The following is a 26,237-nucleotide window of genomic DNA, read 5'->3' on the forward strand; positions in this document are numbered from 1 at the left end:
AATCAAAAGGTGTTTAAAGCGCACGCTCGCTGCTCTCACACGCACTTCATCAACGAGCGTTTGGCGAAGAGGTCCCCGATGGGGACTCAACACCATGGTTACAGGGGCTAACACCCCCCCCGAGAAATCAAACTCTCATTTGGACCACAGCCACTGCTCAATACCCGCTCCGGTATCGATCGGCCTCGGTGGGAGTGCTTATGTGCGCGAAGGAGAGAGGGAGTTTGAGAGAGAATGGGAGGCGGGGCGGGATGAAGAGGAAAAAGCAGCGAGGGATTGATTTATCTCCCATTGATGATGGTGATTTGGCATCAGATATGTGGGATGCCTGACCTTATTTACAGCCCCCCCACCTCCTCCGCCTGCCAATTAGAAAAGTTTTCCTCTGTACGCTTGAAAACACAGCTCAATAACACAAAAGTATAAAACAGGGGATGTGTGGAAAATGGCACGTGTAAGAGAGCAGACAGCCTGAAGCGACTGAATCGAAGAGTCCGTTAAAGGTGATGGTGGGAAAAAGCGACCATCTCGCTGTGCATCTCCTTTAACCTTCAGCCCACTAAAACTGAAGGCCCTGGGGTGTTTCCAGCATCTCAAATAGACATCAATTTGATATTTTGTTGGCAGGGCTGCTGCTGAGGCTGCTCTTTAAAGAAAATTTCTCATTACCCTTACTAAATTCTGACACTTAAAGACCATTAAGCTAAACTGCTCCGAAGCCTAAATTGTGCCAGTGAACCAGGTTATATTCTGCAAAGTGAGCTCCCCAGTGAAGCTCCTGGTGCAGTGAAGTATACAAAATAATCTCACATCTCCAGCGTTAGCAGCAAATGTTCCAATAAACGGAGCCTCCCGCCACCCTCACCCCCACCCGGTCGAAAAATAAGGCAACTGAAGTGGCGGAGTATCTTGCTAATTTGTGAGGAAGAGTAAATACACCGAAAGCCTCTGCTTGAAGATATTTTTTCATTTCTCCAGTTAGCGGTGAAGGCTGAGGAGATACACAAGGGAGAAGAGTCCAAAGAGTTCATTTTCCTGACGCTTTGATGCTGTATTTGTACTTGCAAAATATAGCAAGCGGACCTTGAGGATTTTACTCCAGCTTACAATCAACAAACTAAAAAAGTTAGTACAAAAAAATCGGGCTGTTGGTTTATGTTTAAGGCAAATCATGCAGCACAAAAGGACAATTATGGAGTTTGTGTAGATGAGCACCAGGGCCGTAGCCAGAAACTCTAATGTCAGGAGTCAAAGCCCTCGCATTTTACCCACCCCGCATTTCTTTAATTATACATATTTTCTTTTTCGTAATTACTTATCACATCTCTCAATGTATGAACTCAGCTATATTTACTGGGGCTCTTTAGGGACTTTTATCTGCTATTTCTCTTGAGTTGCATGATGGGAATTGTAGGCCTTATCATTTTCTGCTTCTTTTCTTTACTCTGCCTTTTGTCAATTACCCTTTAGCTCAAATTCACATCTTCTTCTTCCTAGCGGTTTATATCCCGCGACGCAGGGTCCGCTATCTTGCATGGCTTCCTCCACTTCTTCCTAAGCTCAAATTCACATCTATTATCTGTAAATAGTATTCACAAATGTTAACATCTCTGTGTGGTGAAAGCCATATTTCTGTTTTCATGATTTAAAAAAAAAATTCTTTGTTGTGATTTTTGGACGATTCTTTGTGGTGTTAATTTACCCAACACAACATTTTCTCCAAACCATCACTGAATATTTATGGAAATTTTTCAGCAACTGTGAACAAACTATAACACTGCTGGGAAATGAATGAATTTCTAATTTGAGGATTTGAAAAAACAAGTATATTTGCAAATACTACATTTTAAAAACAGCGCAGCACATCTATTAATAAGCCACTCAGGAGTTTCAGGAACCTGGTGGAAGGTTACATTCTATCTAATAACAAACAGGTTGTCACCTCAGACTCTTAAAGAAGACTACGTTTCACTTATTTTCTGTTCTTAGACGTTTTAAATGCAGACAGCCAAAGGTCAAGATTCACACTTCTCTGAGCACTAGGTTTGAGACAGGTTTTTCTGCTCTTGGCTCTGTATGATGTCACTGAGAGGCGATATATCTGACTGAGGCACCAGGCATAGTCTCCACCTTTCACTTCAAATGTGGCATGCAGCGTCAAAATGTTTGCTAGTACAAAAAATGTTGAAAAAAAAATTGAAAAAGCAAATCCATAAACAGCAGCAGCGAGGACTTTATCCCCAGGATGATGGATCTCGTCCTCTACAGCACCTCCACTACCCTGGCCCATGAGTCAGGCAGTCACTGACGCCACCCTAACAGAATTTTTCTGTAAAGTCTTACATTTTCAGTTATGCAGTGCAGCCATTTGGGTCTGGCAGCATGCTAAATTGCCAGGTGCAGCTTTAGTAGTGATTTATAAATACATTTTTACTCAACTTAATTTCATAACTCCTCAGGCATCGACCTCAGCTCTCGAGGGTGTCAGAATTGCTCTTCTATCACGAGGAGCACATGTGTGGTTGGCAACTCAAGGACTGGTTGGGCCTGGTGGAGTTGGGGGGGCTGGTAATGACCAAGGCGCAGACCTGAGGTTGGCACAGCAGGCTGCAATCTAATCAGCACCGTGCCTTATTTTCATGGAGACGTGGGGGAGAATTAGATATTTAATGGCGACAGTTTTATCTTTCAATCACACGCCTGGGTCTGCACCGTGGACACCTTGTTAAGGGGCTAGATGTGCCCAATCAACAGGCGTAGGTGGGCTGTCAGTGTGAGTTTGCGCCCGTCTGTGTGATTGAGTGTGCATGGGTGCTTTTAGCTGGTTACCACTCTCCAATCAGAGGTGTTTGTGTGTCTCACTGTGGCTCATATTGTGTTTGATGCCTGAAGACTGGCACAAATTGGCAATCAGGTGAGGTTGGCATGGACGAGGGCCTCTCCTCACCAGGATCCTGACTCCAATTGGCCCCTTCTCCGCTCTCCCATCCTCTCATCCCTCTCTTCCTCTCTCACCGAAGCCATTTTAACTTGACCCTGACAGGTGCTCCTGACAAAACCCATTACAGTCTCAATTACGCTATATATCTCTCCCTCCTTCTCCTTCCACTGCTTGTTTTTATCCCCCATTTTTCCCGCTCCACTCCTCTGATACTCCAGAGCCGGTGGGAGCTCTAATCGGCCGGCGTTAGCACTTCCCTCTTGACTATCACCAGTCTATCATCACTGCGCATCTCATTTCTCCTAATTAGCCTTAGTGGGACCATCACTTTTCTCTTCATTAGGAACAACACAACAGATGTGGGTGAGAGAAGCAGAAGCAATGGTGGGACAACAGTGTGATGAATGGTAGGGTATATGTGCGTGTGTGATGTGTGTGTCTATCTGCATGTGGGGATGTTTGCACAGAGAGATCGGGTCTGCCACCTAAGTGTATGTGCACGCTTACTGCGTAATTTTTTATTGAGATTATTCTTTTGGAATTTTGCCTTTTATTTGACAGTGACACATAGGCTGGTGGCCAGAATCAAATTGTGGCATATTGCAGGTATAATGCATTCATCTACAATACCAGGCTACTAGAACACCCATCTGACTGAACAGCTTGCAACTGTGGTGCAACCATGCGAGCTAGCTTCACTGGTTTTCCCTGAATACCACACAACTTTATGTTAGTGCCAGCAATACTGTCATTTGTCTGGGGTCTACAAAGGTCTTCTTTGATTTATACATCACTTGCAAATAGATTTGATCCATCAGCTCGTGTTGATCATGACTTGTCTGAACCAGAATAAGAACTTCTACTACAACGGTCAACCTGTGGTGCAGAAATTGCAGTTCCTATATTGGCCACTTGAGGGTAAGTCAGTAACTACAGACATATTTTCATGGCCAATTTTTGCCATGAAATTAGCACATTTACAGCCTGGGATAGTGAAAAGAATGTTTTGGTCTCTATGAATAATTTAATCTGAGGTTTCAAATACAGAGTCAAATTGGTGATATCCATCTTTTATATAAAGTCTGTGGTTGAGTTTGCTAACCCTGCTATAATAATCATGCTGTACAGCTAACCCCACCACAAACCCCTGTAACATCTGCAACATCATGTCATTTCCTTAAGCTGCTGGAAATGCGGACACATATGTTTGGACTATATCTGCAATATATATATATACAGTATATACGTGACACTGCACCTACTCATGATTTGTAAGTAGTCGCAAACCAACTAAGACAAATCTTGGGTTGTATCCAAATGCCCAACAATGAAAATATCTTTGGGGCGATCGATTTTTGGTGATTCGTGTTTTCAAATGGAACTTAAATAATGTGGTTCAGAAGTCTCATTTTAAAGATTAACTCGCTCCCCTTCAGAATAAAGCAGAAGTCCGACATTTGGGAAATGACACTTTCGTGTAAAGACTTCAGTCTGCCCTTTTCTTTTTGCTAACAATTAAACGTGCAGACAGAAGATTAGCCATTTTGACACAGGAGCAAATAAGCCTACTGTGTGAAGCTTCTCCTTTAAGCTGGGGGAACAGAGCTTCTGATGCAATTCAGAAGTAAGTCCCTTTCATTAGAGTTCATTCCCTACTAGTATCATCCACCATTTGAATTTATGTATGACCTCATTATGCAGCAAAGGGCCTTTGAATCGGATGACATATATTAATATTATATCTAACCTAACTGAAGTTCACTCTCTTTTTTTTGCCACATTTCAAATTTGCCTTTTCTGCCCTGATATTACATCTTTGTCTTTCCGGTGGTTTACCGTCTTTTCTCACCAATTTCTCACCCTTTCTCTGGGCGTCCTTGTTCCCGGCGCCCTCCCCTCTCCATCTCCTGCAGGTGTGTGCATGATGTGTGGGAGCAGAGAGGAGGGGCAGCAAGGTGTTGAAGGAGACGCGTGAGACGTACAGGGAGCAGCAAGTGATGAATCTTCCAGTCGTCTGTAACACTCTCCGCTTCGCCGGCTCTTCCCTCGTTTCTGACCCAAATCTAATGCGACAGGACTCGTTTTCGCCGTCCCCGCGCGCTCACCACCTCCCACAACCCGCCCTCCCCCTCGCCGCTCTCGCAGGAGTCATGCACCACCCCTCTATTTTTAGCTGTTTGTCCTTGAGTTACAATCCCCGAAAATTGCCATGATCCATAAAGGGGTTGTGGTGCTTGAGGGAGAACATGCTCGCACACACACACACACCGTTGCCAGTGCCAATTCACCCTCCAGCCCTACCCCCACCCCATCCTCACTTGCCCCACCACCACATCGTACCACCTCTGTGCATGCGTGTGTGTGTGTGAGCAACAAATCGTTACCAATTTAAAGTCTTTCTCCATTACTGGAGCGAATATTCCTCTCATTAAAGAGGTGAAATGGAGGGAGTTAAACGAGTGCAACGCCGACAGATCAGGCTGTTCTTTTCGCTGCCTCCCCCCCACACGCACACACTCTCATGCCCCACCTCAGAAAGTTATCCACTGTAGCCAATTAGCATGACTGCTCTGTCTAGCATTAGCCCCCCCTCCACACACACACGCATCCAGCTCGTGCTCTCATTACCGTCTTTCTCTCTCTTCCTCCGCTATCGTCCCTCCTCTCATTCTCTCTCTTTCTCATTAGGGCTGCGTCGTAACACAGTGAATCATAATAGGTGCTCTACACTGTGAAATGGCTTTAGCTTTGTCTCATTTCGCCGCTTGTAGCAGGAGAATGAGTAAACAGACAATCTATTCCATGCAGGCGTAGACACACACCAACAGACACAATCAGGGCCGTTCATTAATCTGTCGTAAAGCAGCTTTTTGCCCGCCTGAAGGAATCCCTGATATTCGCAGACAGAGAAAGAGAGACGGGTGGGGGCTAATCTATGGGAGCTGCCATGCAAGGCCATGTACTATCCACCGATAATAAACAGATGAATCCGAGCAAGGAGAGAGTTTCGGGACACGACGAGTGAAAGATGGAGCAGAGGGAGAGATAGCAGGAGGACTTCGGGCGAATGAGGTGGAAGGCCCGAAGGTAGATCGGAGAGGGGAGAGAGGATGGCAGCGAAGAAGTTGGGGAGGGGGGCGAAACAGCGTGCAGCAGGGGGTGGAGACGGCGGCACTGAGGCGTATTCTAAGCCCTGAATGTAAATATGCGTGAGGGGATTATCACAGAGTGCCAGGCGGCGCTTTTGGGGCTTTGTTTCCGTGACACCATGACGTTGGCTTTGTTTCCCTGACAGCAGACGTGTGTGTGTGTCAGTGTGTGTGTATGTGTGCCATAGCATGTGTGTTTGTGTGTGACATCCAGGCATCTGTTTCCTGCTGGAAAAGGTTAATTACATCTCCACTGCCTGACTGGACGTGCCATGCATAATCACACATGCTAATGAGACCTGTGTGTGTGTGTGTCTTTTGTCTTTGTGTCTCCATGTGCATTCTGGAAAGGCTGTACTGTAGTGGCTGAACAGATATCTTAACCACTTGTTTCAGCTTTGAAAAGCTATTGTTGCAGCCAAGAAGAAGCACAGACACACACACAACACTCGCAGAGTCCTACACTCAAACAGGTGACAGCTGGAAGAGCACCGCAACGGCATTTACGGACAGACACTCCTCTCCCAATGGGGGACATTAATTGATGGGTCTGCATCCATGTGTGCGTGTGTTTGTAATTACTCGTCTGCCTGTTAATGAGACAGAGATGCTACGCCGTAAGCGGAAGGACTTCTCCCAAACTCCGCTGCTCACTCTGACCCCTGACTCCTATCTTCACACTCCAGCTAAGCTGCTGATTGGACAGCTGCTTGGCTTTAGATGGAGCCCAGCGCAGCGTGCAAAGCCGAGATGGGCTCCGGCCCTCCATGGGTGACTCTGGAAATTACTGCACACTTTCTCACTCAGCTGAAGTTTTCACTAAGTTGATCTGACATAAGCAGGTAGGTGAGGAGGTGCAGAGCTCAGTCGAGCTTTGGCTCTAATTCAGCCCCCGCGGAGGAGCGGTGAGGAGTGCGACTCAGAAAAATAATGGATTTCTAGAGTCCATCGCCTCTTCGCACCTTGTGAGGAACGCCAGCTATGGCAAGAAATTAATCAAACAGATAAGATTTTTTTCTCTTTTTTTGGAATCACATCAGCAAAAGCAAAGTTCTCAGTCAGCTGCCAAGGGAGAAATGAGAGTGCTGCAGGGATGTGTAATGGGCATGAGCGAGGAGTTCGCAGGCTTTTATTTTCAACTTGAAGAGCGTGGCTCAAGACAGCCTTGTGCTTGTTGAGTTTAGCCAGGTTAAAAAGTACAAAAGAAGAAGTGTTAGTCACCGATACTCTGGGAAAAATACAGTACCTGATTCGAAAGCACCTTTTCTTTCTTTCCTTTTTTTTAACTTTAAATAAAAGCCTGTGCTCGTTGAACCCCCTTTACCATCTCTGTTATAATGTCGCCAGGCAGCATACCAGACAGTGGAGGCTGTCCTGAGCAGTGATAACCCAGGCCACACATTTCGGTCCATTAGGGATAAATCCCACAGAAAAGGCGAAGACAGCTGGGCTGACAGCAATGCTGTCACACCTGTGTCTCCTGATCCCTCCATTGCTCTACCTCTTCACACTCCTCATCCTCCACTTGATCACTTTTCTTCTTCCTCCGTCTGCGGCAGAAGCCATTAAGGCCACAGAAGCAGGCGCAGGTGAAGGGCATGTCCTATCTGATGCACCGCATCTACGTGAACCTGTGAATGGACACAGAGGGAAGAGGGGGAGAGAGAGAAGAATAGGTAAAGCATTAAAACAGTCCTCTTTCATCTAGTGCTCATGATAAGGACTTTTGCTTGGAACAAACATGGATATCTGCAATAGAAGAAGCTGCTTCCCTTTCATGCACGTTTCAGGCAAAGCCAGTTTTCTGGATGGAACTTAGCAAAGATTAAGCTAGTGGCCATTTCTTTATGTGCAGTGGACTCTTTAAGCAGAGGTACCATCTAAAACAATAAATGCTTCAGTGATTAGCATCCTTTTTATGCTTGGAACACAAATGGGGAGAGCCTCCCCAACTAAATTAAATTTCACTGTAATCAACATGAATCTAAAGGCTCTGCACAGACCTGTAAGCTCTTAACCCTCAGAGGTCAAAGTTATCATCGGAAACAATCCCAACTCTATCTTTGAACCTGACCCTAATCAAAAAGCATTTTCACTCGCTGGGCCCACATCCTCATTTTAGGTTTGACAGCATTTTAGTAGATAAAGGTGAATGGCTTGGACGTGAATTGAGCTGCGGTTTGGGGAAGGCCTCGAAGGGGGCTGGCGGTGGCTCCCAGACCCGGCAGATCCCAATGTACTAAATAGAAGTTGTCATGTTTCGGCCGTGTGGCAGGCAGGATGAGGACCCAAATTGCAAACTCACACACACGGGGGATAAACTCAAAATGCAGCTTTATTGCTGATAAGTGATAAACAATAACGATGATACAAAAGGCAATACAAAACTACACTAAACTGGGAAAAGCTAAAGTAACATATACCGGAAGACACGGGGAGAACCACACACGGCATGAGGGAGAACGCGACGCCGAACAGAGGAAGACGCAGACAGAAATACACAGAGGGTTAACGAGGAAAGTGGGAACACACGGGGAACACAGGTGACACAGATAACCATAACGAGACAGGGCGGAGTGAACATAACACTGACGGGTACAGGCACAGAGGTTCAGACAGGAGGAGAGAGAGCACGGGGAAAACACAGACATAACAGGCTGGGGAAACATGAAACAACCACAAAGGGAGACGAGGGCTCATAAATATATAGAGGGCACACAGGGGGGAGAGAGCACGGGGAGAACTTAGACATAAAGGGCAGGGGAAACATGGAATAAAACATAAGGAGAGACGAGGGCTCACAGATACACAGAGGGGCACACAGGGGGTAAAAGCCATGAAGGGAAAACACTTAGGGAACAACACAACAGGGCAACTCAGAAAACACGGTCTAAATAAGGAACGAAATACAAAAATACATGGAAACTAAGAATACTGGGCCCACATGGCCCAGGACCATGACATCACCCCCCCCTAAAGGGCTGGCTCCCGACAGCCCAAACCCGAGAAACAAAAACAAAAACAGAAAACAACCCACCCAGGGCGGGAGGCGGGGGACCAGGACGGAGGGACCAGAACGGGAAACAAAACAAACAACAGAAAACACAGGAGCACATGACCATAGTCAAAATAAAGTTCAGGGGGCCGACCCAGAGCCCACAGGCACAAGAGTTCACGGGTCACACGGTCGGGGGGCCGACCAGGCGGGTAGCACAGGTGGCAGAGCTGGTCCGGAGGCCGGCCGTGCGGAAGGCAGCGGCGGCGGCGAAGGAGACGACGGAGCAGTTCAGGGGGCCGGCCGCGCGGAAAGCAGCGGCGGCGGCGGAGGAGACAACGGAGCAGTTCAGGGGGCCGGCCGCGCGGAAGGCAGCGGCGGCTCTCCAGTGTCAGGCGTGCTGGCCATGGCCCGGTGGGCACAGGACCAGACGAAGCACAGGCTGAAGGCTCTGAGGCTGCTGCAGCTGACGAAGGCTCTGAGGCTGCTGCAGCTGACGAAGGCTCGGAGGCTGCTGCAGCTGACGAAGGCTCGGAGGCTGCTGCAGCTGACGAAGGCTCGGAGGCTGCTGCAGCTGACGAAGGCTCGGAGGCTGCTGCAGCTGACGAAGGCTCGGAGGCTGCTGCAGCTGACGAAGGCTCGGAGGCTGCTGCAGCTGACGAAGGCTCGGAGGCTGCTGCAGCTGACGAAGGCTCGGAGGCTGCTGCAGCTGACGAAGGCTCTGAGGCTGCTGCAGCGGACGAAGGCTCTGAGGCGGCTGCAGCGGGCGAAGGCTCTGAGGCTGCTGCAGCGGACGAAGGCTCTGAGGCGGCTGCAGCGGGCGAAGGCTCTGAGGCTGCAGCTGACGAAGGCTCTGAGGCTGCAGCTGACGAAGGCTCTGAGGCTGCAGCTGACGAAGGCTCTGAGGCTGCAGCTGACGAAGGCTCTGAGGCTGCAGCTGACGAAGGCTCTGAGGCTGGACCAGACGAGGCAGCTGATGAGGATGCTGGACCAGACGAGGCAGCTGATGAGGATGCTGGACCAGACGAGGCAGCTGATGAGGATGCTGGACCAGACGAGGCAGCTGATGAGGATGCTGGACCAGACGAAGCAGCTGATGAGGATGCTGGAGCAGACGAAGGCTCTGAAGAGGAGGCTGCGGCAGACGAAGGCTCGGAGGCCGGGCCAGGCGAGGTTGCAGAGGCTGAGGCCGGGCCAGGCGTAGCAGAAGCACAGGCGGATGTAGCCGGGCCAGGTGATGACGAGGCGGTCGCAGATGGCGGCTGGACAGGCTCCTCGGGCCCTCCAGCTGATGCGGCGTGAGGCTGAACGGGCCCCTCGGACCCTCCAGCGGAGACAGGAGGCTGAACGGGCCCCTCGGACCCTCCAGCGGAGACAGGAGGCTGAACGGGCCCCTCGGACCCTCCAGCGGAGACAGGAGGCTGAACGGGCCCCTCGGACCCTCCAGCTGACGTGGCATGAGGCTGGTGCGGTTCTCCAGAACCCCCAGCTGACGAGGAAGGTTGCTGAACGGGCCCCTCGGACCCTCCAGCTGACGAGGTAGATGGCGGCGTGGGAGCCGCGGAGTCCTGGATGAGCTCATCCGAGCTCCCAGCAGGAGCTGATGCAGAGCCAGAGAGATTTGAGACCCCTGGCTGAATGTGAAGCTGACCAGCGGACCGTACTGCTATCGGGGACTGGGCTACAGGAGCTACTGGGGCCTGCGCTACGGGCGGCACTGGAGACTGCACTGAGGGTGGCTGCGAGGGAGCTAAGTGAACTGAGGGTGGCTGCGAGGGAGCTAAGTGAACTGAGGGTGGCTGCGAGGGAGCTAACTGAACTGAGGGTGGCTGCGAGGGAGCTAACTGAACTGAGGGTGGCTGCGAGGGAGCTAACTGAACTGAGGGTGGCTGCGAGGGAGCTAACTGAACTGAGGGTGGCTGCGAGGGAGCTAACTGAACTGACCTGGGAGGAGAAACACGAGCAGGAAAAGGAGCAGGCTCAGAAAAAACTGTCCGAGAAATGGCAGGCTCAGGGTGCCGGCGGCGAGAGTGCCGCTTCTTTCTATCCGTGGAAGCGGGCGGGGTGAGCGGTGGAAGTCCCTGGCAACTCCGGGGACCCCCAAGAGCCAGTCGAGTCCCCCGGAAAGAGCGCTCGTCATGATCAGGAGCGAGCCACGGCTCCCTCCCGAACTCTTCCACTAGCTGTGCGCCTGCGGCGTGCTGCTGCCCCTCGTGATCGGCGTCCAGGACCCCCACAGCGTCCGCGGAACGCTTCGTGGAGGGCGAGACAGGACGTAGCAGTGCGCGACGGCGGCGCTGACGCCGGTTCTTTCTGGAAGTGTGTACGATGGATGCTGGAGCCACCGAAGCAGAGGGTGGTGTGGCGGCGATCTCCTCGTCGTCCGCCCACATCCTTGCCAGAAAAGAGGCAGGCGAAGTAAAGTCTGAGCAGTGTGGGGAGGGCGAGCGGCTGGTCCGAGGCGGGGCAACAGGTGTGAGTTCCTCCTCTGAAATGAGCCAGGGCTTCCAACGAAGCTCGTCCTCCCGTAAGGCTAGCAATACCTGCTGTCGCTCATCATCGTCGAAATCTGTGGCCTCCACCATCTCGGTGCGCTGGGCTATGTAGCTTGACAGTGGCGGAGACGAACTGTGAGTTGATGGCGGTGCAGCGGTGAGCCTCAGAGTCCCAACTCTGACTGCCTCCGGCTCGCGAGGCAGCGGCAACGACAACCGTTTGCGGGTCGGAGTCGTAGGTGCGGAGGCGGCGTTTAACACCCTCTGGGCCAGCGTGCGAGCGCGAAGCTCCTCCTTCAGGGGGGCCAGAGAGTCGAACGCCTCAAAAAGCTGGGGAAACCGCCGGAGCTGTGGCGCTTGCTGAAGGATTGCGTCAATGGCCGCCAACCCGGTGGACACCACTCTGGGGTCCGTGCACCCACAGATGCGCGTCATGAGCCGGCAGAGCCGTTGCAGCTCCTCCCCAATCTCGTCCGAACTGTCCGCTGGGTCTGACATGGTCAGATCGTACTGGAGGTCCGCGGAGGGGTTGTGAACTGCTGGGTCCATGTTGTGGTCGCGTTCTTCTGTCATGTTTCGGCCGTGTGGCAGGCAGGATGAGGACCCAAATTGCAAACTCACACACACGGGGGATAAACTCAAAATGCAGCTTTATTGCTGATAAGTGATAAACAATAACGATGATACAAAAGGCAATACAAAACTACACTAAACTGGGAAAAGCTAAAGTAACATATACCGGAAGACACGGGGAGAACCACACACGGCATGAGGGAGAACGCGACGCCGAACAGAGGAAGACGCAGACAGAAATACACAGAGGGTTAACGAGGAAAGTGGGAACACACGGGGAACACAGGTGACACAGATAACCATAACGAGACAGGGCGGAGTGAACATAACACTGACGGGTACAGGCACAGAGGTTCAGACAGGAGGAGAGAGAGCACGGGGAAAACACAGACATAACAGGCTGGGGAAACATGAAACAACCACAAAGGGAGACGAGGGCTCATAAATATATAGAGGGCACACAGGGGGGAGAGAGCACGGGGAGAACTTAGACATAAAGGGCAGGGGAAACATGGAATAAAACATAAGGAGAGACGAGGGCTCACAGATACACAGAGGGGCACACAGGGGGTAAAAGCCATGAAGGGAAAACACTTAGGGAACAACACAACAGGGCAACTCAGAAAACACGGTCTAAATAAGGAACGAAATACAAAAATACATGGAAACTAAGAATACTGGGCCCACATGGCCCAGGACCATGACAGAAGTGAAGAAGTTAAAGAACTGAAAGGTGGAGGGAGGGTGGGACACGTAAATGAGAAGGAACAGCTTGTAGAAGCCTAATTTCCTTCGGGATTAATAAAGTATTCTGATTCTGATTCTGAACTGGGGAACATATATAGATGGGAACCGGAAGGAGCGTGTTTGGAGGCATGGTCCCATTCCCGAAATTCAGATACTTTATCTTCAATTAAAAAACATGAGTTTTACAGTTCTTTGTTCTCTGCCTGTTAACTGTTGGAAGAACATTTTTTTAAATGTATAAAATTAGGTGCTCCTATAAAATATTGATATGATGGCATACAGGTTCATCACTGACAATCTTTCTATTTCAATACATGAAATCTCTACAGTGAAAATACTTACCAACATTAACGTACAGTTAATTTTAAATAGAAGTCGCTACAGCTACCACATTACTGAGCAGAATAAGATGCTAGTCCCAAAAGTATTTTTCCACTTCTAAATCAGGCCGTGTGTGGTCCAGGGCGTCACCAGTGATGTCTGACACTAACCCTACACATGTTTGTGTTCTTTTAATTGTTCTCTGAAGTCTTGGCAATGAGGGGATATAGAAAGAGTGCTTTTCTGCTTCTCTCTAAGACACTGGAGTCAGGACTGAGCTAATGAGTGAATGTAAAACAAGTGTGAACCTTGGACAGGCTTTCAGTGGAGAGAACGCAACATTCAGTTGGCATCCACTATATCAGTAAGTTTAAAAAAAACCCTGGCAACTCATTACCCTCATACAACTGAAGGAAAAGGAAGGCGATCTCAGTCTGGTCTCCTGTTTTGAGGAGACGGTGTGTTGCCATTAATAAAGAAACCATTGGGAAGATGATGCTGGTCAGTGTCATGAGTCTGACAAGCAAACACTTGGAAGAACATTTTTTTTAAAAAATGACATGATGGCAAACAGTAAGGATTAGGGTTAGTGTCAGGTTCATAACTGATGATAACTTAGATCAGGGCAAAGAATGGGCATTTGAAAGGTCCCGCTCACATGGAGAACATGTGTTACATTGGCCTGTATTTACTGTTTAACTCCCACAGAAATACTGTTTTCATACTGTGTGCATTCACACTGGAATAGAAAAGTAGAAGATTGTTGTTGATGTTCTCCCTGTCCTTGAACTGGGACCAGGAACAGCTGATCAAAACTCCTGTCAAGCACTGCATATTCACCAAAGGCCATCACTTACTCAGTAACTATGGCTGGTGCATCAAATTTGCTGCAGCTGTACTTGACAATTTCTGAACCATGTTCATTAAAGTTGTTTTCACTGACTCACTGTTCAGGTTAGTTATTTCAACCAAAATTTACAGTTTTGATCATATTATATTTTTTTACACCTTCGTCGAAGCCAGTAATAAACACGGGGATAATTATTGTCATTTCATTCTTCTAGGTATCTTTTATGCATAGAAACTTGGGTTATTTTTTCAAATTGGGTTATTTTTTTGTATGTATGTGTTTATTGATCTATTTGGCAGCTCTTGCTGACTACATTTGGTGTGTTTTTTTCTGGTGGTAGTCTAGAACTTCATCTTTTTTCATTAAGGCTGCCAAAAATCAATCAGCAATAGCTAGGCTACTGTGAGGGCAAGGTGCCCAACCCTAGAGTATTTTAAAACACAGCAAGTCTATGTCCCAATAAGCAGGTGCGTTGGTTCATAAACACTGATGTTGGTGAATCTGTTTCAAAACCACCTGATACAAACTGACACATATCTTTGCGGATGGACTGCTGATTTGTTGAGGGTGCACGCCGCCTCTTAGCGAGTGTCAGCTGGTGTAAGCTTTAGGCCCGAACGTTCAAATGAGGGTTTCACAAGATAATGTACACTTTAACACTTTCAGTGTTTGTAATGTGCCATTTATGTCTTTATACACTACTCTGTATTTATCATTAGTTATTATGGAACGTATATGTATGTTCTGACTCGGTTTTCCTCCCCTCAACCCCAACTGGTTGTGGCAGATGGGCGTCCCTCCCTATGCCTGGTTACTTCCTGTTATATGGGAGTTTTTCCTTCCCACTGTCGCCAAGGTGCTTGTTCATAGAGGGTCTTCTTATTGTTGGGGTTTTCTTTGTATTATTGTAGGTTCTTTACCTTACAATATAAAGCACCTTGAGTTGACCGTAGAATATCAAAGTGATCCTTTATGTTTGTGTTAATTTTTTGTAGTCACATTTTTGTTGAGGTTACATTTAAAACCTGTAGTATTTATCAATGTTTGTGTGTGGAAAATCTGTCTTTAAAAAACAACAACAACAACAACAAAAAACGCAGCGTAGAAAAAAATTTAAGACGGCATCAAGAGATGATGAGATGGTCCCAATGTTTCCAAATAAGATGAGGAAGAAACAGATTCCTAACCCATCCCATTCTTGAGACAAGGGAGCAGCAACAGAGAGAGTTTCATGGATTGATCCAGGAGATGAAGCTGTATCACGAGCACTTTCATACATATTTCAGGATATCAGTGGGGCAGGTTGAACTCTTGTTGGCAGAGTTGGGACCCCATCTGAGGAGGCAGCGAAATAATATCAGAGAGCTGACTGACCCGGAGCAGCTGTGTGTCTAAGGTAATATTTGATCTAAAAGATATTTAACCATTTCCATATCATTTTATATTCACGACTGGTTTATTTTAAGCTACGAGTGGTCTGACTGGTCAGATCTGTTTATTTGGATCCAAACAAAAATCGAGCTTGGTTCAAAAAAAATAAATGTCGTAAATTTGTCCAGTGTACCAGCCATGACTCTGATATTATGGATGAAAGACGAGAGACTAACAAAAATCACCCCCTTTTTTTAAGCATACAAGAGCCTTTTTTTCTTGTCAAGTGGTAGGGGTTGAGGTTAGGGGTCGGCACTGGCTGTAGTCTGCGAACACTCACTCTACAAAACGAAAGAGATACAGCCAATCGACTGATGGAAGTTCCTGTGTGACCAAAACTAAATGATCTTACCTGCAAAAACACTGATTAACTTCTTAATCTTTTGAGATTTATCGTCACTTATATGGTAAAGGTGTACAGATGTGCAAGTGATGTTATTTCAGTAAATCACAATAGGCAGCGTGTGTGACTGTGTAGATATCTGCATGTGGTTGTCTCCACATATTTGCAGTGCCTTATACTTGTTTTATGCTGCTGCTGTATATTTGCATAGGTATTTGCCTACAGAGAGAGATTTTCAGTCTACACAAACGTGCTCTCGTGCATGGAATTCATCAGGAATGAGATCAAAACCAGAGTTTGAAAAGCACAGACAGCGGTTTTTGACAGACATTAAGTTTTTTGAATGTTAGGACTTTGCTCTTCTCCACGGCTGGCTGAGCGACCAACAGCAGCACATGCAACAGTAGCCCAGAGACCAGTTTAACACATACTTAGGACATTGCCTCCATCTGGTAACAGACGCTCCCTGCAGGTAGACGGTCCAAAGCTCCCTACGATCTGCCAACACACCGCCAACGGAAAACCATGTTCAGCCCATTAAGCAAGAAAAAACTCCATGTAGATAAAGTTACAGGGGTTCAGTCAGTAGGTCATTACACACACACACACACACACACACACACACACACACACACACAGTCTATTGAGCGCTGTCACTCAGCAAGGAGAAAAACTCATTTTACTGCTACACTTCTCATATTTTTCAACATTTCTCCATGTCTGCGCTTCAGTTACTCTCTCCCTGCGCAACTCTGTCTCCATCTCTGGCTCCCTCTCACGCAAACAGATGGACAGACAGACGCACACACACACATACACACGCATGTCTTAAGGCTCACTAAACTCCAAGCGTTAACATTTTTCGCCAGTGTTCGAGCAGCCAATCACAAATGAGCTCTGAGATTAGGAGACGCGAGGTGAAACTAAGAGCTTCATTAAATACCAACCTGAGTCAGCAGCACCAGCAGGCCTGGCTGGGGAGTGCGTGTGTGTGTGTGTGTGCGCTGTGCAAGAGGGAGTGAGTGGGTGACAAAAACACAAGCACAGATGGAACATGAAGTGTCTGCATTCACGCGTGTGCTTGAGTGTGTGTGTGGTTTAAGGATTGATTCAACCTGTCTCATATGGGGGCAATTAGCTGAGCTGGGCTCTGGGCTGCCTGAGAGCAGAGACAAAAACGCCTCGGGCCATATGCAGTGTGTGTGTGTGTGCGCGCATGCATTTGTGTGTACTATATACTATTAAACCTCCATGAGCTCTTCTTTTATCCCTTTACTGCCATCCCATATATCCATCTAATCCTTGTCTGCAGATCTCCCACTCTGTACCCAATGGCTTTAGACCCTATGTGACATGCCAGAGAAAATCACATAGGAATAGAAAGCCATAAAACACAGCAGCGAGCCATCACGCTGGTAGCAAGAGTAAACTTTTCTTTCCACACAATGATGCACGCGCAGTGTGTGTGTGTCTGTGTGTGCAGCTCTCTCACTACATGCCTTTAACACCCTCAGCTTGTCTGACAGCTTACAAGGCCCTGCAGAGGATTTACAGCAGTGCTGAGACACCCATCACCACTGCGTATCCTTCTTGTCTCCCATGTATCCTCCAATCCCCCACTCCTGGCCTTCTCCACTCACTCTCCCCTGTTTTCCTTTTGCTTCTTCTTCTTCTCCCACTCATCCGGCTCGCCGTCTCTCTCTATCTCCAGCCACGCTGCCAGCCATCGGAGTCACCGTCTTGTTTGGCGATGCGTAATTTCTAGAGGTTCTTTCACAGGCAAGTGTAGAGATGAGATAGATGAAAATACAGCCTGCAGACCCTCTGAATTATTAACTGGCTGAAAATGGATGAGTCAACGTTAACAGAGAGCAAGGGAGAGGGAGGGTAGCATAAAAAAATAGCCCACGTGCGTCCACAAATATGCACATAAAGTACAGCATGGCACTGTGCATGAACCAGCCGTCGTGGGAAACAAACAAGGGTTAGAGCGTAAGCTTTTGTTAGTGAAAAAAGTAGATCGGCGATGAATTTGAATTATTTAACGCTCTGATAAAAGTTTCACTCGTAAATTATTGATTACAAGGCAGTAATATGCCCAAGTATCCCTACAACTAAATAGTTCGTTGGCTTAGTCAGCTCTAACTAGAAGTAACTTTTGAAGTTAACAGAGATATTTAGTGTTGCTTGTAAAGGCTGACCAGGAACAATACCAGATGCTGGGAGAACAAGTCAGGGTCTGGCTTACAGCAGATGATGAGAAGGTTAGTAAGAAGGTTTCATATATTAGTATTTTTGGATGTCATGAGGTGTCCCAGGCGCTGAAATGGTTGTCTTCCACAAAATGCAATTTATTTATTAATCTTCAAAAATTTTATTATTCTTTGTTTCTCACAATCTCATTCAGGTAGGGCTGCCACAAACGATTATTTTAATAGTCGACTAATCAGATCGTGCATCCATTGGACGTAAAACGTACAGCTTATTGCACCAACATGCATCTGCTCTTATATAACTATCATTAGCTTACAGCTTTAAGTGTTTAAGGTGCTAATTAAAAATAAAGACAAGATGATAGTTTATTAAATTTTAATGAAATTTGCAGATTGTTTCGGTGAAGTTTAATAAACTCCTTGCTATCTAAAATATAACAGGACACTGGAGTATATTCTCGAGCATCTCACACTTCTGATAATCAGCTGTCTACTTGACGTTTACTCAGCTGTGTAAAAATTATAACTTTAATCTCAGCCTAACCGATTTACTCAGGAACAAATAAAATACTAAAAAAAGCCAAACAATAACATTTTTAAGTTATCTAAGTGACTTATATATATGTTTAACCTGAGTAGCGAAAGACAGCGGTGGGTTTGAAAACGATTTGCCGGGAGTCCGGTGTTCTCACGGCTCTAGTGAGCCTAGCCCCCGGCTAGCTATCGAGCTAGTGGGTAACAGACGTCTCCGAAAACGTCGGAGCGCTTTTGAAAATATGTGATGTCCTGATAAACTGAGCAGATATTTGAGGTTTACACAGCTACATTCAAGCCTGACAATATGCTAAACGTTTATTTTGTGACCCAGAAAGAATAATAAGAGTAATATTAAAACTTACTAGCTGCCGCCATTGTTGGAAACTGAGCTGGGCTGCGCTATGAATTCTGGGACACAGCTTCTTCTTCTTCGGGGTTTAACGGCAGCTGGCATCCTTGTACGTGCAGTGCTGCCATCTTCTGTTTCAGTCCGTTATTACACTCTTAAATCCTACTACTTATCCCTGCGTTTTTTGTGATCTTACAAAGCTTCAAACGACGCGTCGACTATTAAATCAGTCGTCGACGATTTCGATAGTCGACGTAATCGTGACTAGTCGACTAATCGTGGCAGCCCTACATTCAGGCGAATGTTTTAAATTCAGATTTAATAGTCGTCCTATATGGTAAATAGACTGCTTCTTATATAGTGCTTTTCTACTCTACTTGAGCACTTACAGCACTTCAAACAAACCGCCTCATTCATTCATTCATACAAGAACCTTTTTCTATGCCTAACTGCTTTCTGTGTAACATTAACACTTGGATGTGAGAGCAACTTGGGGTTCAGTATCATCTTGCTCAAGGACACATTGGCATGCAGATTGGAGCAGCCAGGGGTCGAACCACCAGATGTCCCACCATCTGATAATTGATCTAACTCAGCGGTCCCCAACCCCCGGGCGACCGGTACTGGTCCGTGAGTCGTTTGGTACCAGGCCGCGAGACTTGAGACTCAGGTGTGAAATTTATGGTTTTCAGGGTTTTTATCGTTAACTCGGTTTCCCTGGGTCTTTTCCCGTGTTGTAGTTGTGCGTCTTATTTTGAAAGAAATATTTACGCGTTACCATAGTGACCAGAGAGCATTAAGGGGCAGAGAGGAGGATGTTACTCTCAATGTTGTTGCCGCATTTCAGGCGGACGCTGCTAATAAAGTTACACAACGTGTTACACAGCGAAAATATTGTCTGACATTAAATCGGCTTGTGGCGCAAAAAAGGTTGGGGGCCGCTGATCTAACTGGTATGTGACCTGCTCTACCGCCAGCATCACGAGCTGTGGCACAAGCGTCACGAGCACAGCCTTTATAGCTGAAACTCTCTCTCACCTTCAGTTCTGCTCACAGCTCGGTCTGTCTTTGAGCAGCTTTGGTAAGTTGACTGTTATTTTTTTATGAATTCTTTCAGATTATCCAACTCAACTGCATAATTTCTCTATACATGACGTTTAGTGTGTGCAACCATTTTTTATGGCGCTGTTTCCAACTAGTGCCTGTTCCCACAGTTTTTATGGTACCTGCTGTATGGCAGAAATACAGCTGAAGCCGATCTATTGAGCCAGGCCTTGGCTGCAGTTCAGTCAGGGGATGCAGAAGAAGGTACTTATGAGATGGGCCTCACTGAATACGAATGAATGAGGATACCTGAATACATAATAGAATAATTATTTACACCTGCCTTGACATAAAAGGACAAAAAAGGATTGCATTAAATCTTTGGAACCCTTCAGAGTTTCAGAGGTATCAGTTTTTGTGATGTACGTTTTTTTATGCTAAGCCATGCTAACTTGCTGTTAGCTGTAGTCTTGTATATGTGAAAAAGTAGCTAATGTGCCAAAAAAAAAGTGCTTGGAAAAGATCAGTGTCAGATTATTTCTCTGATATTTACTACTGCGATCAGCAGAATAGTATATACTCATTCAGCTAATAACCTCAATCACATCTAAAGTATGTGGTACCTTGTTTGGTGAACAAAGAGCTACTTTTCAGACTGAAGGGGAATCCCCTCTTTTTTCAGCAGCCTGCTGTATCAACAGGCATGGGAATAGGAAAGTCAGAGGGCTGCAAAGACGTGCCGGAAAGATAAGAAGAAATGAGAGATAAAGGTATCAGGGCTTGAAAATGGAGCAAAAGGGTCACTCAGAAAGAGTTTGAAACAGGTGGGATTAATGTCAAAGTCATCCATCCTTGTTTTAATCCGTTTTTTTTACCACCGTCATTCCCTGTGAAAACTCGCACCGCTTCCTTGTGTGCGCTGTTTGTAGATATTTACGCGTATGTCCGTTTGTCTGTGTGCGTAAGCTGATTTGTGTCTTATCGAGATCCTCTGTGGAAACAGACAATGTGGTTTATTTGTTATCTTCTTGTTTGGACAATGAGATAAAGCGATCAGTGTTTGCGAGCGCGTACGCAGACGTGTGGGAGTGTTGGCGTGGACGTGTGTGTGCATTTGTGTGCGTAAAACACAGATAAGCTGAGTGTTGTGCCACAGTTTGAGTGACGGAATCGTAATGCTGATCCCAATGGTCAACAGCCCAGAGACATAACACAGAAAACTTATTAGACCTTTATCCATTATTTATATCGGGCCTGCCTTCGGACACATACACACATACATACAAAGCAGGAACCTTGTGTGTGAGCGTGATTCGTGCTGACACGTGCCTGACTTCTTCTCATGGAAAATAAGTAGCCACCGAGAAACCTCCCATCCAGAACATTTCCCATCAAGCGCCTTACCTGCTCTCACTGGTGCAAGAACCAGAAGCTCTACTCGGCAATGGCCAAAAAAACCCTGAATTCCACAGCACTCGTTTCATCGAAAGTTTTACACATTATTAACCTCTTGGGGTTCACCGGGTCACAGGCAACCCATCTAAGGTTAAGTGTAATTAGATCAATGTCCTTATCCCCTTTTCATAAAAACCAAATAGCTATAACAGAAAAAATGCAATGCCAAACTGAATGCGCGAGACTTCATTTAAAAGGAAACATCTTCTTGTTTCTGAATATTTGCCCGAAATGAGTCGCGGTTGCACAACTAGGAAGAAACACAATATAGCTCCTGAAAGTCACGAGTTCCTCTTTTACAGCTCAAGAGATAACACAAAATTAGAGAAATACCTGAAGATTTTTTATGTATACTTACAATTATGCACTTTTCCAGGTCACCGTGAAGCCACAGAAGAACCAATTCCTGCCATTTTGTGCGACTGACTCCAACATACAGAGCGCCTCCTGCTCTCTTTTCCATCTGAATTCACGTATTCGGTTCTGGTACCTGCACAAAGCTTTTACCTGTACCTGCAGCCCTGCCCCCTTCTCTGTTTCCCAACCCTCTTTCTCTTGTTCTCACACAAAATGTCCTCTGTCCAGTTTTCGTTAAAAAAAAGAAGAAAAACCCACTGACCCCTCCCCGCATCCCCCCTCCCAGATAAGTGAAAGAAAAAGTCAAGGTAATGGTTTTCTCTGTAGTTTCAACATAAAGACACCAAAGCTGAGGGCTGAGCGATAAAGGGTGGCATATGTATGTAGACAGATTAAAACCTGGAAAGCAGCTACTTTGAAAATGGAGGAATGCCTTTTCGGGCTTAGGTATTTAAATTGCATGTGTGTGTCCGCAGGTACATTATGGTGTGTATGAAGTGTCAGTGTGTCTCATGGCTAACTGTGTCCCAGGATCAGTGAACAAAGAGCCTATTGACTTCTAAACACAGAGGAGCTCTCTTTCTTCTCCACAGGCCACTGCTTTGTGTTTCACCCTCAATCCCTCCACACACACATCTTTGCCTCCTGATACACACCAAAACCCATCCTACTGCTTCACCTGCTCCTCCACCTATCCATCATTTCTACAGGATAAGTTTACACTTCTGAATTGAGAATCATAAAATATCTGTTTTTACAAGTCACACGGAATAACCTCTGCAAACTATGCCGACAGTTCGAGGGTGGACTCACTGACACACTGTATGTTCATACAGTAGTAACTTTTCTAGCTATGAGGCCTAAAGTGTGTCTTGCTTCATCGTCCATTTTGACAAACAGGGGACTACGATTTAAAAAATGAGAACCATGATGCAGCGATTCCCAGAGTGTGGGCCGGGGCCCCTTGGTGGCCCTTGAAGCTACTGCACGTGGGCCGCAGTAACAACAGAAATTCACTTACATATTTATATTAGTGCTGTTAGCGTTAATCTCGTTAAAATGATGTTAACACCATAATCGCATTAACGTGGCAAATCTCTGTTAGCGAGTTATCGCGGATCGCCCCGTACGTGGGGCTGTACCGCATAAACGCATTAGCGCGGTTAGCTCGTTAACGCATTAGTGACGTCCAGCCCCACACACGGGGCGAGCCGCGATAAATCAAGATTTGCTGCGTTAATGCGATTATGGTGTTAACGTCATTTTAACGAGATTAATGCTAATAGCGCTAATTTATATAAATGTATTTATTCATTAAAAAGTGAATAAAAGCTAATAATTTTTTGCTTTTGTATTGAAGTTTGTGTCCCAGTGGCAGGTGGGTCACAGACTGGCCTTGACACTTTGCAATATGACTATGTAGCATTAGCGATTAATGTTTTTAAAAATAAAATCTTCAAGGAAACACATCACTTTCTCTTGTATTTTGATTACAGTGAAGCTCGGATGGGCCCCGTGGGACTTTTAAGTGGGCCACAGCACTCTTGACTTTGGGAATTGCTGCCATAATGCATTTGGTAACCTGGTAAGACTTGAAACTACCAACCAAGACAATAAACTCAGGAAAGTGTTTACTGAGGTCATGGAGCAAGGCAGCTCAAGATCTGTTTTCGACACAACAGGTTTAGTTCCTTTTCAACCATCTTGTTGGACACAAGAAAGAAAGCAGGTTTAAGGAACTTCTACATTGGAAGTGCCTTAAGTCTATGTTTGAATCAAGAGATCAAAAACGATCCAAAAACAGTAAAACACGCCAACGTTTCATACTAACCAGGTTATATATTCTGGCACGTAAAGGATCGCTTACTTCAACCTGCCGTCTTTTCCATTATTGCGGCTACCTTCGCGCTACGTCAACTTTGCACTGCACCACCATTGTAGAGGTCTGGGGAAATGACAAGTTTCAAAAATACTTTGCAAACAGTACATCATGGTGGTTAGCCCAAAAAATGTTTTATACATGAGTCATTTTAAACATTTGTTTTAAAGTGTGATGAAAAGGAAATAGCTAACAGCTATTTGGGGACATCTGACTCAACTATCCTATCTAAAAAAGGATACGGTGATTTTTATTGAAACTAAAAAGGTAAAATGTAATGCCAGATTACTTTGAGGATAATTGCAAGTGATTTCAGTCTGTCAGTTTGCCATGATTCTAGAAAGCAGGCTTCTCAAATGGAAGAGGTGGCTAGAGGTAGAGGCTGACCGACATTAGGGTCTTATCTAGACGCGACGTACCCGGGGAAACTGGTGTTGTTCCTGTGCTCATTGTTTTGGTGTTCAAGAAGGGAATTTGTTTCTCCCAGGAGTGGGACCTGCTGATGGTAAACAGAGAAAGTCTCCATGTGTCCGTGCGTGGGAGTTATCCCATCTGCAGAACTACAACACATGAATTTGTGGTTCTAATAAACACTGTTATTCAGGCGATAGCGTGTTAGCTCCCCAAAACAACTGGAGAGACCAAGAGAACAACTGAGCTTAAGAAAATCAAACAAAAGAAAGAAGACGTTTTTTCGGTATATTTATACAATTTTCACGCTGCTTTGTTCAACTCCTCGATTCCCAGAAAGTGGAGAGTACATATTTAGCATGACCCATGGAGCAACAAAACATTAATAGAAAATACGCCTACTGTCAAAGCTAAGTGTGGTCGGACGTGTCCTGTTGTTCTTGTAAGAGATGGTGTCGAAACAGCACTCACCAACAGCACAATTTAGAGCTTAGCGTCCCCAGTGCTGGTGCTTCTGTGCTATCACTTGCCTTCTGTAGAAGTCTCTGTTGCCTTTTTCTTGGAGCGACACCAGAACTACAGAGAGCAATCGAGATGCTCCCGGACCGCTCAAGGTAGGATAATTATAACCTCCAGGTTCCCAGTGGAGAATAAGGCTTAACAAGGCCCGCGCAGAGAGCAGTGAGATTACGAGGTCTCGGTAGCACTACAACTGTCTGGCCAACCACAGGGCTCCTCGGTAAAGTTATGAACATGGTGAATAATAATGCCGTGAGCATTGGCAGGAGCTTTAGATGAGCTGTGAACTGTGAGAGAGAGAGCAACAGGGACAGAGAGAGACTGCTTGTGTGCGCTGCAGTCAAGAGATTTCTCGCCTCAGCTGGTTGGACAGATTACCTGAAACTGAGAGCAAGGAGAAAGACAGCGAGTGAGAGAGAACGCAAGAAAAAAAGAGGACAGAAAGGTCACAGTGATCTCAGGATAAGGAAAATGAATGGAGAGAAATGAAAGAGGGCGCTTTTATTTTGCCAGGCCAAAACTGTGTTAAAACTGTCCTTTCAGTACTCACAGTTCATATATATTGGTTAAAACCTTAATTCACCATTTATCCAAAAAGGTATCTCTTCTTAGAGCAATGACCTGAAAGGAAACAGGACAAAATCCAGTCCTGTCTTTAGTTTTCTATAGAGCAAAAAATGCTAAACTTAAGGTCTTAGCAAATTAGCTTATGACATTAGCTTACAACAGAGTAACTAAAATATGTAGTTTTGTTCAAAAAATTATTAAGATGTGTGGCCTGACCTGAGAAAATGCAATTTTTACTCCATACTCAACAGTGGCGTTTTTGCAGTCTTTCTATTGATCTCAGACATCGAATGTGTTTGCTCATATTTGTAGCACGTAGCAAGCTAATCTAGAACGCACCAAACCTGTTTGCCTGTATTTGGATGTCTCGTTTTAACCTTTCAATAGTGATAATATTACTAAAGTTCCCAGAGCCCAGGCAACAACTGCAAAACACTAATTTTCTCATTTCATAATACTTCTAAGGGCTAATTGTGTAGCTGTTAACCCTGCAGTGCACTGTGTTTCTGTTATTATTTGAACATTTCCTGTATTTTTCTTCTTCATCTTCTTGTACTTTTATATTATTCCATCAGTTTGTATTGGTTAAAATAATTTTGATCCTTATTTCCACTGATCTTTGTAGGATAAGCCAAACAGATAAAAATACTCACACTAAGCTAGCAAAATGTGCTTCATATTAACACTCACACACATTTTTGGTGCACTTGATTTTCCATTGAAACACCTGCTCTGCGCTGCACTTTATGCTCAGAGGTGTGCTAGGAAAAGCATTGCACCATACCCAGCAAGCACAGGAGGAATGATGCCGTGGACCAGAAACTCTAAATAAACAGAATGTATTGTGCTTTAAGAAGAAAAGAAAGGAGTGCATCTTTAATGCTTGAGAAATCAGAGAATAGTAAAGCAGCGGTGAAGGGAAAAAGGAGAACTACCCTGAGTCAGAAACAGACAGAGAGAGGGCACCCTGTCCTAGATAGCCGCCTGTAAGCTGCTCACAATGCAGACATGGCAAGGCGAGCGCGGGAGAGGAGATGAGAGGAGAGCGGAGAGATGGGCAG

At 46.1% G+C, this 26,237-nt stretch overlaps 1 long non-coding RNA gene across 1 annotated transcript in view; it reads right to left on the reverse strand.

The window, feature by feature from the left end:
- Nucleotides 1-4,358: 4,358 nt before the first annotated feature.
- Nucleotides 4,359-26,237, reverse strand: part of LOC309706796 — a 29,412-nt gene continuing 7,533 nt past the window's right edge. The window contains exon 3 of the long non-coding RNA XR_014276789.1: nt 4,359-7,721. This is a non-coding gene — a long non-coding RNA (uncharacterized lncRNA). The remainder of the gene's footprint in view (nt 7,722-26,237) is intronic.

The sequence above is a fragment of the Aulonocara stuartgranti genome (genome assembly GCF_965226115.1).
Source record: "Aulonocara stuartgranti genome assembly, chromosome: 5".
Classification (NCBI taxonomy): Eukaryota; Metazoa; Chordata; class Actinopteri; order Cichliformes; family Cichlidae; genus Aulonocara; species Aulonocara stuartgranti.